This window comes from Pinus tabuliformis, chromosome 8 (genome assembly GCF_031772625.1).
Source record: "Pinus tabuliformis cultivar Carrire ecotype Pingquan chromosome 8, CPIR1, whole genome shotgun sequence".
In the NCBI taxonomy this organism is placed as follows: domain Eukaryota; kingdom Viridiplantae; phylum Streptophyta; class Pinopsida; order Pinales; family Pinaceae; genus Pinus; species Pinus tabuliformis.
In genome coordinates, this window is record NC_142294.1 from 336,891,009 (window position 1) to 336,911,221 (window position 20,213).

Consider the following 20,213-nt stretch of genomic DNA (forward strand, 5'->3'; position numbering starts at 1 on the left):
AAGAGCCACTAACAATATGGCGGAATTAATGGCTATTGAGCAATGTTTAGAATTCCTAAAGTAGGATAATCTCCAGAATGTTATTGTCGAAGCTGATTCAGAGTTAATCATAAACTCGGTAAAAAGAATCAGCTATGGCATAGAGCCGGAAAAAGTCTCAAAACAATGGAGGCTACTCTAGGTCTTTCAAAGGATTCAGCTTCATCTCCGAGGATTATGTACTGTGAGTTTTAACCATGTGCGAAGGACAACAAACAAATTGGCAGACATCTTGGCCAATCAAGGAGTACTCTGTACCAAAAGCAGGGTTGCACTGAGTTGGCCTGAGATGTCTTTGAATAGATTAAAGGCGCAATGTCATGACCAGGCGGATGAGGACATAATGGTGTTTCAAAACAAAGACACAGAGGTGGGGTCTAGTTGATTTGGATTCTTTATGCAGTGTTTTTTCCAAAGTAAGAACATTCTGGGGATGCAGGTCACTGTCGGCCTCCCCAACCCTCGACAGTACGAACAAAGAAGTTTCAGATGGGAGTTGTTGAGCAGATTCAGTTCTACAGATGGTCGGCGGAATAGATGGATTTTCATTTTGCACGCTACATGTGACCGCAGGGAAGGGATGATTACTGGGGCTGGAATTCCAGCTTTCCCAGTAGTCTTAAAACCCCTTTTTTCCTTTCTGTGGCTGCAATACCGCTCGTGAGGTGGTTTATCATCCATCTCATGCCCTTCACGTGGGAAGCGGTTTTGCAGAGTTGGCAGCGATTCCACTCACCAAGAAATAGTGGCATAGTACATGGAAGGAATACCACCCTCATTGCATGGTGATTATCAGTGTGTTAGGCTCATGCGATATGCTCCTCGGCCGTTAGATCATGCAAGACGAATCCACGGTCAGGAACAAGTGAGCATGTTGGTGGGTCTAGGATGGATATTGCGTGGTTAATCATGAGGATACTTGGTATTTCGATATTATCCTCCATCGTTGGATTTGGCATGGAGGATCGACGGTCAAGGAAAATGGTGCTGATCCAGGGAAGAATATCTTCCGAGCAGGTTTCGCGTCTTGGTGGGAATTAGAGGCTTTCGTGCGCTCTACATGGTTGAGGGTTATCCCCCCATCTAGACCCGAAATCCTTTTAGTTGGGTCCCTAATTCCTCATCGGGTCAGATTCTAAATTTTAATTGTTTGATTGTTTATGGCCCAAATTGAGCCTCGTTCATCCGATCTCTGAGGGGAGATTGAACGATCTCACCTTTGTTTGTATTTTGTGGATATTGTAGTTTTTTTGGGGGACCAAGGCTCAGTGTTTAAGCCTTTAGCTCAGGGCGCTAGGTTGTAAGAGGATGGTTTTTTTTAGGCCCACAATTCCTTTGGAACTGTTGTATTTTATGTAAGTTATTTTTAGATTTAATGAAATAGAAGTTATGAATCTTGCTTTAGTGAAAAAAACTTATGCAAGCCCACTGGCCTTTCATGTCTTGTCATTTTAAGGGATTTCCTAACCTTTGAAAGATAATGGACTCAACAAAATCATTAAACACCATCTACTCAAGTATAATTAGACTATCAAGCCTCTTGTAAACATTATTTCATATCGAATGTAACATACCATGTTCTTCCCTACCATCTGTAATAATAATTGTGACCGTGATAGCTATTATTGGAGCAATAGAGTCACACTATGTTGTGCTATAGTGCAAAGCCTAGGAACATCTAAGTGTGATCTTAACTTCTTGTTACATTTACAATTTTTTATTGAAGTTTCGCATATGGAGGCACGTATTGTTATTCTAAATCTTAATGTAGTTGTTCATGTGTCTCTTAGTTTAATGTTTAAAATTATTCACTCTTTTTATAGAAATTCAAGAAGAATAAAAACCTGACCAAACGCTGTAGCAATCAAGATTGTATATTAATGTGATTTCTTGTGAATGCATTGTTATTAAATGATTGTATAGTTTTTCCTTGAATCATGTTGATGTTTTGTGATTTGGGTTTAGGTTCAAGTATCATGCACTTTATTTTCACATATAAAATTGTCACAAGAAAATAGATAAACATGAAAAACTATTGTAGCCATTGAGTTAGTATTCTATTTAAATATCAATTGTTAATGTATCAAATCATTTTAATAATACCAGTTTTCAATCATTTATTAATTTATTTTAACAAGTACATATATTTTATCTTTTAGGATTTGAATGCATAGAATTTATGGAATTAATTATTGTATTATTAAACTCTGTATATAATATTTACATAAAGTTTTGAGGTTATTTTCTAATGATTAAGTGAGGAAGTTTGGTCTTCACCAATTTTGTGATCTAATCCCAAGCAAAACTACATATACTTCAAAGCTACTTCAAATATGATTTCTTCAATTAAAATAAATATATAATATTTAGATAAAAATAACATCTCATGAAATAATTTACCAATTACGCCTTACGGCGTTTCCCTCTGAAATCCATCCCCCTTTTTGCCTACCTGTCATCCTTGGACACCATACGATTACATGTTAGACGATTACACAAACTTGAACCATCGATCAGAACCGTTACAAATTCTGCTTAAATCGTTGTTGCTTCTAGTTCCTTTCTGCCCTGAATTTAAATCAAGTCCTCGCCTCCCTTTCGGAATTTATATCCTCCTTGCTTTCGATTATCAATTGTCTATGGCTCATCCGTCGCGCACAGTGATCGTTGTCTCTTAATCCAGATATGTGTGTATGCCGTGAAGCAGATTTTTCTCTGCGCCCTGAAGTCGTCATATGGTTTTCCAGTGTGAATTTGATTGATTTCCATCAACAATTTCAACGTTTCAGTGTGAATTTGATTGATTTCTATCAGCAATTTCAACGTTGTTTCCAGTGTGAATTTGATTTTTGATTTCTATTAGCAATTTCGACGTTTGCAGTGTGAATTTGATTTTGATTCCTATCAGCAATTTCGACGTTTACAGTGTGAATTTGATTGATTTCTATCAGCAATTTCAACGTATTTAGGGCATTCAAGGATATTTTTTTTCACTGTCAGTGAGATGCGGTTGGGCTGTACAGGGTGTGGAATGCTGCTTGTTGTGAGAAGGCAGAATAGGGGGATTGACAGGGAGTTTGCAGGGCGCGCGTCTTTTCACTGTTAGTGAGATGATGTTGGGCTTTACAGAGTGAATTTTTTCACTGTCAGTGAGATGATGTTGGGCTTTACAGAGTGAATTTTTCCACTGTTAGTGAAATGATGTTGGGCTTTACAGAGTGAAATTCTTGTTGTTGCGAAAAGGCAGAATAGGGTGATTCTTAGGGCCTCGCACCACAGAGATTCGTTAGGGCCTCACAATGCAGAGATCAAATTGTATCGTCCCTTAGTCTTGTTGCGATCATGATTGGAATGATCCCGAAACTCTATTCCTACCTTGAATTGACTCAGTCGCTGCATGTCGCGGGGTTGTCTTAGTTGAGAGAATTACGATTCCACGGGTCTGTCTCAGAGATCAAACAGAGGTCTCATTTAGTTGGAACAAATGCCTCGGATTGGAGGGATTACTCACAACACAGAGATCAAATGGAGGCCTAGATGGTTTTCCAAACAAACAAAAAAATATATGGATCCTTCGATCCAATTGCAAGAGTGATCTCAATGGCAACTTCGTCCACATAATCCGGGATCACCGAGGAGGCCTCTACGTGGTCGATCAGAAAACGAACGGTCAAGTTTAGTTAAAATTTATGTGCTTCAGGTCTACTACACACTGCGGGGTTTTTGAAAAAATATATGCATCCGTCGATCCAATTCCAAGAGTGATCTCAATGGCAACTTCGTGGGATCAACGAGGAGGCCTCTTATCACTTAAACTTTATGGCAAAGAAAATGAAGAGGGAGAAGAGAAGACTTCATAGATTATTTCGACGCAGGAAAAGATAATACGTAAGAAATCTCCAGGCAGCAATAAACCCTTTGGAGGATGGCAGAGACGTTGTTCACACCCAAACAAAGGGAAAATGCAAATATTGATCATGTCGACGAATAAACTTAATCATCACCATTATTCACAGTTTTCATTTATATCTGTTGGTTTGAAGACCCAGAGTCAAGAGTGTTTCGGAAAACGTCCAGGAACTATCTAAAGTAAATCCATCTGACGAGGGCAACAATTCAAACCTAATTTTTATAGCAGATTGAAATCTGTAGACCTAGCGCAGAACGTACATGCAGAGATCAAATATCTGGTTACGACCTCGCACCACAAAGATTTTAATGTTATTATTATTATCAATAATTATTAATTTCAATTAATTATTATTATTATTAACAAATATGGTTAAATTTATAATTTTATTTAAAAAAATATTAAAAAAATATTAATATTTATAATATTTTTTATTGATATAAATATTTATATTTATTAAAATTATGAATATATAAACCATTATGATTTATTTTTTTCAATGTATTTATAATAAATTATCATTAAAAATAACAATTATTACTAAATATATTATTCAAATTTAAAAGATTTTTATGGTTTATTTTTATTTATTATAACTATTTATTTAATTTTAATAATTAATTATTTATAATTAATTACAATTACAATTAATTATATTTAGATTTATGTAAATATAATTATAATTAATTACATTTTTATAATTTTGATATTTATATAATTAATTATATGAATATAAATATAAATATAGTTTTTGTTTAAAGGTGTTTTGGATTAATTACATTTATAATTAATTATAGTTAATTACAATTATAATTAATTAAACACAATTATTAATTAATTAAACATTATTAATTACAATTTATTAAAAAGAATTAATAATTGATAATTTTAATTTATTGATTATTTGTAAATTAGTATTTATTATTAATAATTATTTATATTAAATATTAATATTAATAAATGTGATTGATATAAATATTGATAATTGTGGTTGATATACGTCTACTAACATTTATCAACCACATTTATTAATGTAGTTGTGCTAATTATTTATAGTTTTTCTCTTGGTAAGTAGAAGTCTAATATGAGAGATGAGGTATATCTTAGTTTCTAGAGAAATGGATCACTCTTTGATAAAGAATAATGCTTATGAAAGCTTAAAATGCTCAGAGTTGAGGTAAATTTTATACAAAAGTCTAAAACGCAAAGAGTTGAGGTAAATTTCAGATAGAAATCTAAGATATTTAAGGTTGAAGTAACATTTTGTTTCTAGAGGAATAAAGTATATTTCACTAGGCATAACATCCAAGAAGGCCTAAGATGCCTATATGCTAAAAACCCGTGTCCCTGGATGCCCTTTAGGAGACATTGTGTCAAATTTTTCCTAGCTTTATGCTTGTTGAAGATATACTCTCTACTCACTCTTCTCTATTACATGTTTTGTAATATTTCCAACAATGACGAGATCACTAGAATTAGGGTTCTAATGCAAGGTTATGGCCCTCTAGATTTTAATTACCAAGTGATAGGGATCTTGTCTCGAGCCTTATTACTTTCCAAATTACATTAAATTATGACAAGTGTCAAGGAAAGACCTTTATCACTTATGAATTCACATTGTCCAATAGCAATGTTGAAGGTGTAGGTTTTAACCCCGTACAGAAATTACATGCATACGAATTCTAAAAAACAGAAAATAAACAATGGTGAGAGCATAGACATAACACCGAGATTTTCTCCTGGATCCCAAAACCGAGACTACCAGATTGGTTTTTCATTATATTCCTTTCAATGTTAAAATACATATATATACATGTCGAAGCATCCATAAACCCCAATCCATTAACCCCGGATTATAACATAACCGTAAATTGCTTGACCGGAACTACAAAATACCATGGATAGAAAACCATCATGCCCAAAACCATGTGCGAAATGCATGCACAAAACCATAGGTAGGTCCGACCACCTAATATAGGGTCCAATTTTTTCTTTCCTAGGGTAATCATGGAAAGAATATAGCACACACCCAACATTCTCCCACTTCTTGTTTTCTTTCCACAGGGGGCCACAAGAGAGCTTATTCATTGATCTATCCCTACAATACTCATTGTTTATCTACACTAAGAGAACTTCTCAGTGCTCACAAAATTTGTCAATGCATCTGCAGTATTATTCAAAGTGTCCACCTTTACCAGCAACACCTTTTTGTCCCCAACCATATCCATCACAAAGTGAAATTGAACATTAATGTGCTTTGTCTTCGAATGATAAGCAAGGCTCTTTGCTAAGAAAATTGCATTTGGGCTGTCACAGGCTACCCTTATAGGTCGATGTACTAACCCCATACTTGAACACAATCTTTGCAACCAAATTGCGTCCTTGCTTGCGTGAGTGGCTACCATGTATTCTTCCTCTGTAGTTGAAAGGGCGACTACAGACCATCTCTTACTCATCCAACTGACTGCACCTCCAAATAGGTTAAACACATATCCACTTGTAGATCTTCTATGATCTAGATCTCCAGCCTAGTATGCATCAACAAAGCCATGGACGTCCAAAAATTTGTCCAATCCTAGTCTTCCTTGGTAGCACAAACCATAATCACTAGTGCCACGCAAATACCTAAAAACCTGCTTCACTGTTGTCCAATTCTCCTTCCCTGGTTTTGACAAAAACCTGCTCAATATTCCCATTCCATGTCCAATGTTTGGTTTAGTACATACCATTGCATACATCAAGCTACCGATTGCACTTGCATATGGAACACGAGACATGTCCTCTTCCTCTTCTTTTGTCTTGTGACATTTTTCAACAAATAACTTTACACCTTCAGGAAGAGGAACCTTCATCGGTTTGCTATCTTGTATATTAAACCTCTGCAATATTGTCTCAACATACTTCCTCTGGTTTAACCAGAGCTTCCTCTTTTCCCGATCTCGTTTAATTTCCATGCCTAAAATATAGTTTGCAGCACCAAGATCTTTCATGTTGAATTTGGAGGACAATTGGGTCTTCAAATCTTAGATAATTTCTTTGTCAATTCTAACCAGCAACATATCATCCACATACAAGAGCAGATAAATAACACACCCACCAATTAATTTAAAATACACACAGTGGTTTACTTTGCTTCTGGTGAAGCTAGGTCCCCATATAAATGTATCAAATTTCTGATACCACATCCTTGGTGACTGTTTTAACCCATACATGGACTTTTTTAACTTGCATGCCAGTTCTTTCTTACCCTTCACCACAAAGCCTTCAGGTTGCTTCATGTAGATCTCATCTTCTAGATCCCCGTGAAGAAATGTTTTCTTCACATCCATATGTTTTACCTCAAAATCAAAAGCAGCAACAACAAATAAAACTAATCTAATAGAAGCTACCTTGGCAATAGGAGAAAAAATATCACCAAAATCAATTCCCGTCACCTAGGAATAACCTTTTGCTACCAAACAGATCTTTGTATTTCTCCAGCTTGACTTCTGCAATCATCTTCTTCTTAAACACCCATTTGTTGTGAATGGGTTTCCTTCCAGCCAACAACTCCACTAGATCCCAAGCCTCATTTTTGTGCAAAGATGCCATTTCATCAACCATGGCCTCTTTCCATAGTTTTCTATCATCTGAATCTACTGCTTCCCTCACAGTTCTGGGATCATCATCAGTAATAGATAAAGAAAAATTTGAATAGAAAGAAGATGGACTATACCTTTCTGTCTACCTTCTTTCTCGAAGTGATCTTCTCACAATTGGAGTTTGTGGCTCTTCATCTTCTAATTCTCTTCTGTTATAGAGTCTGATTCTTCCTCCTTTAGTTTGAACTCTATCTTCTCAGATTCCTTTGGTAGGTCTTCATGTTTAATAACATATTTCACCTCTCTAAACACCACACCTCAGTTGTACACAACCTTCCTTGTTTCTGAGTTCCAAATCTTATAACCTTTTAAACCATCCTTATACCCAATAAATATGCACCTTTCAGATTTACTGTCCAAATTTGTTCTTTTCTCCTTTGGAACATGTACATATGAATCACATCAAAGTACCCTCAAATGTGAAATAGAAGGTTTCTTACCAGTCCATACCTCTTGTGGAGTCTTATCCTCCAACACTAATGAAGGTGATATGTTGACCAGGTAACATGCATTCTCCACCACCTCTACCCCAAATTCTTGTCCTAACCTGGCACCACTGAGCATGCTTCTTGCCTTTTCCATCAATGTCCTATTCATTCTTTGTACAACTCCATTTTGTTGAGGTGTGTATGGAGTAGTCTTCTGTTGTGCTATACCACACTTCTTACAGAACTCTTCAAATTCCTTCTTGCAAAACTCTCGACCGTTATCTATCCTCAACACCTTTATATTCTTCTTTGTTTGTTTTTCCACCAGAGCCTTAAATTCTTTGAACCTATCAAAGACTTCATATTTATTCCTAAGGAAATATATCCATGTATTCCTTCATAATTCATCTATAAATGATCCATAGTACACAAAATTACTTGAGATAGAATTTTATCATTAGTTGCCAACAAACAAAAAGATACCACTCCTAGCCAGAATTTTGGGAGCTATACCCTCTTCTTGAGCTCCTCATTTGACAAAACCCCATCTTGACATGATTGCTAGGTTTGCCTTCTTTACTGGGCATCTGTCCTGTTTCTTCAGCTTTCCAACAAATTCTGTGTCATCCATTCTTCTAAAATCACCTTTCTATTTCCAAGTTCAACATTGATGATTTTTACTTGCTTTGATTTCAAAGACATCAAGCATTTCTCCAACAGTTTTCATTTTAGTTTTATTTAACATGACCGTATTTCTGGACGCCAGCGAGATTTCTTTTCTCTTTTTTTTTTTTTAATTAGAACATTATGCACTCACATTTCGGCTGGAAAATTCGAAGTCTCCTTGCATATAAATTGCATTACAATGAGAAAAAGCAGGGGGAGATGGGAAGGTGGCGTTTGCCAAGAAATGAACCTTCACCCAAACTCTATGGAGTTATTGCATGCATACACTAGCTCTGTGGAGTTATTACCTGCATACACTAGAAAGATTAGATCAAAAAGGCAAACCATCATATATCAATCTGGGAATTGATGGACACTTATATTTTCGTAGCTACTCTTGTCAAGTCTTCTTATCCTCACGAGAGGTGAGTACAGAGCTGTGATTGCATCCCAAATAACTGAGATCAATGCTTTAGCTACAATTGTAGATGTTGAAGTCAGGGTTCACCTGCTTGTAGTGCATTGTTTAGCTAAGTAGAACAACGTTAGGCATGCTTTGAGTTTATGGTACACTGCTACCTTTATTCGTGCGAATACTGATGCAAGGGCACAAAAAGATGAAAGACAATTAGCCATCCCTACAGTGAATGGTAAGATGAAATTCCTGAGTGAACAGACCTTGACTTGAACCCAATCAAATTGGCCTAACAGGGGTCCCTGTTATTAGAGAGAGCATAAATTGGCTATTTTTCCTTCACTACATGTTTTCTCCCGACAAAGTATATACCTGGAAACTAGCAGAACGTGAGTGAACAGACCTTGACTTGAACCGAATCAAATTGACCTAACAACGGTCCCTGTTATTAGAGAGAGCATAAATTGGCTATTTTGCCTTCACTACATGTTTTCCCCCGATAAAGTATATACCTTGAAACTAGCAGAAGGTTACATAACATAACCACAATCACAATCACAGAGCTTATTCTCCGTGCTATATATATATATATATATATATATATATATATATATATATATATATATATATATATATATATATGTGTGTGTGTGTGTGTGTGTGTATGTATGTATGTATGTATGTATGTATGCACATGCAATACAGACCCAAATGCTGAACACCGACCACCCATGATGGCGCCATCAATCCGTTGCATGTGGGTTGATCACATTCAAACCACAGTGCAAGCTCCAAGTACAGTAATAGGATTTGGCCATTCCCAGTCAAATATGGGTGAGAAAATCAACCACAACATATGCCAGTAATCATAGTTTCCAATCTCTCTTTGTTGGCTACATGCTCCACAACATAGTTGTGAGTGCCGTCGGAGGTTCAAGAACGGAAAAATGTCTACTCAAGGCCTACATTGAACAATGAGAAAGTAACAAGCAGAAGATAATGCACATGTTTTGTCAGCAAAAATCTATGTATCTACATAGAAGGATTGAGAAACAAACAAAATAAAAGGGAGCAGGACACATTAATAAACAAAATAAAAGGGAGCAAGACACAGTAAGTTGGGGCAGGACACAGGAGGAGTCTTATATTCGGAGGAAGCCAAAAACAAATTGTTTCAAAGAAGCATTGGGAGAGGGCACACATAACTGGGCAAAACTGAATTCTCTGTGGTTGCGGATAAGGCTGGCAACGGGAAAAGGGGTCTACATAATTCAAATTTTGGGAGATTCCAAGATAGCTGACTAGATCAATAGCAGAGTGTAAATCTCCAGAATTAGATCCTTTCCCCAATCTTCTCGGAAAGGATCAAGCAACTAAAAGAAAATTTCAACACGCATATGTAGAGTTCAATCTTTCCGCTGATGAGCATCCTGAGCAAGCTTTATCTGTTTGGACAGGTGTGGTTTTACCACATAGGGAGGGGGGTGGGCTATCATATTAACACCCAATGAGGAGACTAGCCACAGCAACCGGCCTAAAACTGCAGGACAGATGCTGATAAATCTGTGCTGTTTCATTTTTGGTTTTTCCATGGGGAAGATCTGGATCCAAGTTTTTGTTAGAAGAGCCTATAGGGCAAAATCCGTTTGATGTGTGAAGTAATTGGGCTTTCTGGAGGAAGAACAACAAGCAGAATTATATCCCTAACACTTTTTGGGTTAGCCTTTGACATTGGCACAACTTTTTCTCAATGCTTGGCCATTCGCAATGTATGTTCAAATTTCGATTTAAAACAGTAAATATACAATCAATGTATGTTCAAATTTCGATTTCAAACAGTAAATATACAATCGATATTCAAATTCCTATTTCAAACACTAAATATATAATCTATATATACAAATTTCTATTTCAAATAGGAATTAGACATATCGTGTTTTTTTCCTTTCCTTGAAAAGGATTAGGAGCACAAACATTGCGTCAGAAAACATATCATGATGATCCAACAATTTACTAGAAGAATGCAAAACAAACTGCAACTGCCCAAAATTGCCTCTTTCAATGGGTTGTTGGAGAGTGACGATCCTTTCATAGATGGTTTTTTAAACGATGAAGCCATGGATGGCAATGGAAACAGTAGCAGACTACCTCAAGTCCAGTCCTCCAACCTCTTTCACTACAATTTCAGCAATAGCAATGACAACAATAGCGATTGCTGATATGCAGTTGTCCCAAAACAAGAAGAATTAGCAGTTGAGAATGACAAAAAATTCAATTCTCTCAAGAGGACCCTCTCCTTAGCATATGGGCATGATGAAACCAACCCTGCAAAGAGATTCAACAACATGCAGAACAACTAGAAGTTCTACAACGTCAACAATAATGTTTCAGCGTTGCTTAATTCAATGTATCCCAATCAAAGTTTCCAACAACAGAACTTCCTAAGCGCATTGAATGATAGTCAACAGAATTTCAGACTTCCCTACATTCATAAAATGCATTGGACCACCTAAGCACAGGGATGCGAATGCGTTCGGCCTTGATGGCAGTTGTATATCAGAAACAACTTCGACTATCCAGTCTAGGAAGACAAGGACATGCCAATGGTGAGATTGTAAACTACATAGCTGTAGATGCATATCATTTTGGAGAGTTCCTGTGGTGGCTACATTGGGGTTGGACCGTCCCTTTGCAAATATGTTTAGCAATTGGCATCCTTTTTGCCATAGTTGGATGGGCAGCTATTCCAGGTTTGCTCATCATCATTCTTACTCTCATTCTAAACAAACCTCTGGCCAAAACCCTCCAGAAGTGCCAAGCTGAGTTCATGACTGCATAGGATGAAAGACTCAAAATAACATCTGAAATTCTTAATAGTATGAAAATAATCAAACTACAAGCATGGGAAGAAAAATTTAAAGAGCTGATAGAAAAATTCCGAGCTATGGAGTTCAAATGGTTGTCTTCAGCACAATTTTATAGAACATATGGTACCATACTCTACTGGATGTCACCCATCATTACTTCATCTATAATTTTTGTCAGGTGTGCTATCATAGGGGATCCACCGTTAACTGCCACAACCATATTTACAGTGCTTGCAACATTCCGTGTGATACAAGATCCTGTGAGAATGCTACCTGAAGTTTTGGCTATATTAATTCAAGTTAAAGTCTCCTTAGATCGTCTAGACAAGTTCTTACAAGATGACGAGCTGAGACCGGATCCTGTTGTGAGGAAAGCACTTGCCGGATCCCAGTATACTATCGAAATTCATGAAGACATACTCAGCTGGGATCCAGAATCTTCATTGACCAAGCCAACATTGAAGGGAATAAATCTACACATTAAAACTGGAGAAAAGTTAGCAATTTGTGGCTCAGTGGGATCAGGGAAATCTGCTCTGCTATATACAATTCTTGGAGAAATCCCAAAAATTTCAGGAGATGTAAGTTGAACATTAACTACTCTTCTTGAGCAAAAGTAACCATTTCATAGTTCAACAAGATTGTAGATGCAACTTTTTTTCTTTCTATATACAAAAATTCTCCCATAAACTTTTTTATTGGACTACGTGTAGATTGAAGTATATGGCAATGTTTCCTACGTGGCACAAACAGCTTGGATTTAGAGTGGTACTGTTAGAGATAACATACTCTATGGGAAACCAATGGAAAAAATTCAATACAAGAAGGCAATAAAAGCTTGTGCATTAGACAAGGATATAGAGAGTTTTGCTCATGGATAGATGACAGAGATTGGGGAGAGAGGATTGAATATGAGTGGAGGACAAAAATAGAGGATTCAGTTTGCTAGAGCAGTATATAACGATGCTGACATTTATCTATTGGATGATCCCTTCAGTGCAGTCGATGCTCATACAACTTCAACTCTATCAAATAAGGAGGAGACGTTACATAAGAGAGACTCCAAGACTTGCTAATATTGCTTGTCATAGTATGAAAAATCTGGTTTACCTCTACATCAGATCTGTAAAGATCTTAGAATGAGATCTAGACATATTAATGTGAAAATTTCTGTGCATATTAGATATAAAAGATTTGAGTTTTGGGTTATCAAAGCTATAGATTGAGAACTACATGGATTGCTTGATAGGATGGGTAGTTCGATTTGTATATCAGGATTGCTAGCTTCTTTGTGGTGGTAGTGTGAGATCAATTAGGAATTGCTACTCGTTTCATACTTCAAGAGGGAAATGAATTTTCCAATGATGGTGGTGATGAAGGAACCCAACAAAAGCACAAAGAATAACATAGTTGATTGAATAAAAAAATCAATTGTGTAAATACAAATAACACACCCTACAAAGTGATGTCTTCTTGAATATTGATCAATATGAATGATTTTCCTTTCACAGTTCTTGTGTTTTGATTCTTTATGAATAGGAATTGATTCATTCAACTAAAATTGGTATTGTTGATTTTGATGGCACTTCTGTTCTCCAGCTTGATGATTGGGTGATGTGCCGAATTTACAAGAAAAATGGTAATTCTCAGAGAGTACAAGGGGTAGAACGATATGAATCACCAAGTGCAGATGAAGTGATGGCTTCTTTGCCTAATATTGATCAGCAAAACAAACTGCAACTACCCAAAATTGTCTCTTTCGGTGGGTTGTTGGAGAGTGATGATCCTTTCATAGATGGTTTTTTAAACGATGAAGCCATGGATGACAATTTAAATAGCAGCAAACTACCTCAAGTCCAGTCCTCCAACCTCTCTCACAACAATTTCAGCAATAACAATGACAACAATAGCAATTGCCGATATGAAGTTATCCTAAAACAAGAAGAATTAGTAGTGGAGAATGACAACAAATTCAATTCTCTCAAGAGGACCCTCTCCTTAGCATATGGGGACGATGAAACCAACCATGCAAAGAGATTCAACAACATGCAGAACAACTACAGCTACAACATGAACAATAATGTTTCAGCCTTGCTTAATTCAATGCAACCCAATCAAACATTCCAACAGCAGAACTTCCTAAGTTCATTGAATGAAAGTCAACAGAATTTCAGAATTCCCTACACTCAAAACATGCATTGGACCACCTAAGCAAACAAAATAAAAAATAAAAAAATTAAACAAAAAAAAATAAAAATCAACAGCTGCAAAGCCACTGACATTTGACACACAGACAATATATCTAGGATAGTGATTTCATCTTTATCGAATTTAAATGTCATAAAAACAATGTATGAAACAACTAAATTCCCCCATTTCACAATTAGTATAACAACACATGCATGAACACCATAACATTATAAAAACTAGCACGCTATGAATTGGGCAATGGAATGAAAACAGACAGGACAGTCTTCATCCCTCTTGATCAGATTGACATGTACTGGAACCCTCCTGTCTGCTGGCTCCAATTCTTTAGGGCTTTCAGACTTCTAGATACTCTGCAAAAAAACAATTCAATGCCTATAAAAAAAATTGTAGTGTAGCATGAAAATCAGATTATGCTTGTTTAAACTGACATAATATGCAGCTTTCATCATAAAAACAAAAATGCTAGCACATACTACTTTAGACAACATTACCATTTAGAATAACCATAATTGTCCAAAAGACATAACTGGCACAAATTCTGCTTGAACGAAAATAACGCTGAAGCACAATTCCCATTCTAAAATCTAATTTCTGCATCCCTGTAATAAAAGTGGCATCATATAGAATGCTTCAAGATAGCTCTGCAATTAGCTAAGTAATTGGACCGTTGAGAGGCCATGATGGATGAAAGTTGTATATATTATTATTCTCCAAGGACCACAGAGCTAACTCAAATCCATTTTTATATGATTTGTGACACAGGCAAAGTTAGTCAATATTACCATACTAGCTGACAATAGAGTTTCAGATAACAATGTGATATGGTTTAAGGTCTTCATATCACACCAAATTTTGAATTGAACAGTGAGCCTTATGATAAATACAACAAAATGTATCTTCACACATTGTTTGATTTCTCCACTGGATTTGGTTTTGCAAGGATCATAAAAACAATGTATGAAACAACTAAATTCCCCCACTTCACAATTAGTATAACAACACATGCATGAACATCATAACCTTAGAAAAACTAGCACGCCATGAATTGGACAATGGAATGAAAACATGTAGGACAGTCTTCATCCGTCCTGATCAGATTGACATGTACTGGAACCCTCATGTCTGCTGGCTCCAATTCTTTAGGGCATTTAGACTTCTGGATACTCTGCAGAAAACAATTCAATGCCTATGAAAAAAATTGCAGTGTAGCATGAAAATCATAGTATGCTTGTTTAAACTAACATTATGCAGCTTTCATCATAAAAATAAAAATTCTAGCACATACTACTTAACACAACATTACCATTTAGAAAAATCACAATTGTCCGAAAGAAATAACTGGCACAAATGCCGCTTGAATGAAAATAACGCTGAAGGACAATTCCCATTCTAAAATCTAATTTCTGCATCCCTGTAATAAAAGTGGCATCATATACAATGCCTCAAGATAGGTCTGCAATTAGCTAATTAATTGGACCGTTGAGAGGCCATGATGGATGAAAGTTGTATATATTATTATTCTCCAAGGACCACGGAGCTAACTGAAATCCATTTTTATATGATTTGTGACACAGGCAGAGTTATTCAATGTTACCATACTAGGAGTAATGAGCAAGAGATGTCTCTGTGTACGATGTTGCCATGGAATATAATAGGCATAGGAACAGTGTGGGCTGAAGGACAATACAGAGCTCCTTCATGAGCCCAAGCATTTGTTTTCACCTCCTTATCAACCACCTGTAGCTTCTTTGCGTCATAAGAAATATATCCTGGCAGGGATTCAGTTCATCACAATGTGATATGGTTTAAGGTCTTCATATTTCTAGGCAAATACATTAGAATGTTGTTTGAAAAGATTAACATACCTCTCCTTAAAATTTTGCATATTGATATGGATACCCAATTGTTATTCGCGTGAATTCATTTGTTTAACTTCACCTTCAACTAGGCAATCTTTAAGGTATCTAAACAAGTTCAATGGATATTTATGACTACGTTTATCCCATTTCATAGCCACTTTAACCCTCAAATAGGGTTTTCTGCATGGCTTCCTCAATTCAAACTCATTATCATCGACCTTTGCTTTCAAAAAATCCCATTCACATTTCAATATTCTTCCACACACTATGCCTTACGGCGTTTCCTTTGCAACATTAAATGCAAATGCTAGTTATTAAAATTTAAAACTATCATTAAATTCCATAATATATAAAACAATTTTACCCATTTAACCATGGGAGTGATTCTTCGCGGTTTCAATCATCGTAAACGATAAACTAAATTGACGAGTTAAGAGAATTTTTTTGTGTATATCTAAAAAAAAATGGAAAGAACTGGCTCAAATTGAGAAACTAAAATTACAAGTTTGATTTAACTAACTATACAAGTTTGATTTAACTAACTATTATATGCTTTTTAGAGAAATATGTGTGTATCTCCGAAACTTTTTTTTTTTTTAAGAACTCGCTCAAATTATTATCCTCCATACGATTTACACTTTTCCATGGTTTATATATTTTCAGGAAAACTCCAAACAATTGAAATTTATAGATTATACCATGTCTCCGACTACCATCGCAAAAGACGCAGGCCGGTATTTTCTTGTTCTCCAGTTGTTTGAACGTGCCACCATGGAATTATGCTTTGGTTAGACTCATAGTTACCATTTACTACGTGAAAAATTCCATTGCCTAAATTTCAATACCGAAAAAATTTAAAAGTATATTTTTTACTATTATTTAAATATATATATATATATATTTTTAATATATATATTTAATAATTTTAAAAATTTAAATAGGAGAATTTGATTTTGGTAATCTCAAAAACTTTTTAAAATGCAAATAAAATTATATATGACAACAAAGTTACAAAGTTTATAATTTTACATTTAGAATAATAAGTTATAAATTTGTTTAGATAATCTTCGGCAAAATCACATAACCAATCTTTTGTCGAAGCGTTTCGAACCAACCAGTGTGGTTCATCGTCAAGACAAGTTTTTTTATATTTATTCATATGATCAATAATAGTATAGACCAGAATATATAATATAAAGTAAGTTATAGACAATATAAAATAAGTTATAGATTATACAATATGATTTTCACTATAAACTGAATTTTTATAAAAATTCCATATTATCATTTATTTTATATTATTAATATTTTTTGTTTTTTATAATATAATAAGATAACTTTACAATTTTACATTTACTCAAAATCCCAAAAACATATCTTGGATGATGGTCATAAATTTTTTCTACTTTTATCTAAATTGGATAAATATATCTCATCTCCTCACCTATTTACAAAATATTATTTTATGAATTGAAAACTCTGCTTTATAAGCATTCGTTCTCTCTTAACCTATTTTTAGGTTTTGTATATATCATAGGCCAGCCATATTCCATATTAGCTTTTGGTATGCATCTTATCCATAGGTTAATATATACTACTATGAATATTTAAAATCTTGCCTCCAAAATTTGATTGAAATGTGCATTGTTCTCCCTGTATTACAGAACGTCGAATCAACGTATCATTCGACAAACCGAATCGAACAATCGAATTTTTTCCGTCAGTACGGTCCGATTTGGTAACTATGGTTAGACTTCATTCACTAGCGAATTTCCAACATTTGGTTTCCTGTCTAAAGGTTAAGTCGTTTTAGCTCTGTCGCAAGTCTTTTAGCTGTGGTGTGAAGGACTCCATTCACTACAGAATGGTCAACTATTGGTTTCTTGTCTGAAGGTCAAGTCATCTTAGCTCTCGTAAGTCTTTCTTCTGTGGCGTGAAGGATGCGATGGACTCACACGCTGAGAATGGGAAAGGGATGGAGGTTTCTGTGAATGGCAATGAACCGCAAGCGGAGGTTTTAACCAGGACCTCACGTCTGGATGAAGGCTCTCATATTGTCATATTGTGCAGATGATAATTTAGGTCTCCATCATCCTCTTCTGTGTAATTTTGTTCGCAGCCTGTGAATGAAAATCTATGGCTTTTTTATGTGAAACCTGAGAATCCATAGTCATAGGGGTTTCTAATGTTTGGGATATATATATATATATATAACAGTTACGCTTTCGGTCTTTTACGTAAATGTCTGGATTGCATATGTTGCAAAGGAATGCACGTACGCAATTGTTTAGATATCCCTTCGAGAACATATTATAACTACTTGAGGTTTCTCCATTACTTATTTAATATGGGTACAGTTAGAAGGTTTAAATAGGGAATTCAGAAATGTTGTACGCAGAAGATAACTTGTACGAGCAGGAAGGACTTCAACGCCTAAATCATAAAATATATTAGAGATCATAGTAGGTCAGTACAAAAATTATTCCTATTCAAGGTTGACAGGACAATCAATTATCTGAAAACTGCAATGGTTACTTATGCCATAAACTTGAAAGAGAATCATCACCGTTTGCCAAGCATATGTAGAGAACAATGCGAGATGCAAGACATGCTGCAAATTTGATCTCCTTCTCTAGTATACAGCTTAAGATGGTATGTGGAATATAGCTGATATTTTTCCCTAAACATTATTTTATTTATTTTGATTTATCTTTGAAGCTATCATGAATATTACATAATGAATGAAATCGTAGATCATAATTTTCGTAGATCGTAATTTTCTTTTTATCTTCGGGAATAGTATTATAGAGCATCTCTATTTTTCTTTTTCATCCGAATGACGTACTGGTTTAGAAAATATTCCTTATAATATTCTTTTATCTTTGGGAATAGTAATATAAAACATTTCTAGAGCATCTTTCTTTATCTTTTTCAATGGAGAGAGTTACTGGTTAAAAAAAAATTCCTTTTAAGACACCAATACGACACTTTGTATATTGTTGATTGTATTATAAAACCTTTGGATATATATTTTCAATTTGAATGAGTTACTTGTCAAACATTTTTTCCTTATAGGACACCAATTTCTGAGATATTTAACATTATATATTATGAATATTTTACTGTCTGAATGAGTTACTTTTCAAACATTTTTTCCTGAGAAGACAGCATTTTCTCAGATATTTAACATTATATATTATGAATATTTTACTGCTTGACCATTGAGAGAAGCACTTATAGTTATATATATAATTTTGGGTCAATTAGGAAATTAAATAAATAGAATTCATTAACTAATATATGTAATATTTAATACCATTAATAATTTAGATGTTAAAAATAAATAGAATTGTTACACTATTTTTAATAATTTATTTTATATATAATATTAAATATTATTATAGTGGTGGAAATATTTTATTACTTCTAATTAAAAATATTTGATGCACATAAATTATGAAACACAAATTTTTATATAAGAAATATTTATACAAATTTTTTTTGTAGATTTTTTATAAATTTTCATGGGCAAAGTAAGTACCAAGTCAACACTTTAAATCTATAGAAGATTTCATTCCCCTAGCTAGGCACTAACTCACTAAATGTAGGTACCAAATTACAGAGATACCAACCCCCTATCTAACCACTATTTCTAATCATTAACTGAGCAAATGTAAGTACCAAACTACAGAGACCCTAATCCCCCCAACTAAGCACTAAATCAACAAATTGTAGGCACCAACCTACGTCTTCATCTTGTTCCTTGATTTCTAGCCCTCAACAACTTCTTAATTGATTTTTCATCGAACTATGCAAGTGTCAACTATGCACCTTCAAACATGATAAGAACCACTTGATTTGTACACCCTAACCTTTTTCTCTTCAACTAGGCTTCTTGACATGACTCTTTAGACCTGATCTTCTACGTGGTTCTTTGTATATGATCAGAAAGAAGTCTTGCTATATAGAACTTTAGCTTCCTCAACTCTTGTTGTTCAATGTTATGTTTTCACTTCTTAGGCTTTTCTATGTTCAAGGAGAAGGTATTCGCATTTTGAACCTTGTACTCAACGTTGTAGATTTCTTGCTACAACATAGGGATTTGCAACACACTTAGAACTAAACAGGGCTTTACAACGATGAAGGTTTTCTTCTTTTGGCCTATAAACCCTTGCAC

General features: G+C 35.0%; 1 long non-coding RNA gene across 1 annotated transcript in view; it reads left to right on the forward strand.

Moving 5' to 3' along the window:
* The window catches only part of LOC149235506 (uncharacterized), a 162,330-nt gene extending 143,657 nt beyond the window's left edge, over nt 1–18,673 (forward strand). The window contains exon 2 of the long non-coding RNA XR_016268295.1: nt 17,701–18,673. This is a non-coding gene — a long non-coding RNA (uncharacterized LOC149235506). The remainder of the gene's footprint in view (nt 1–17,700) is intronic.
* Nucleotides 18,674–20,213: the final 1,540 nt, after the last annotated feature.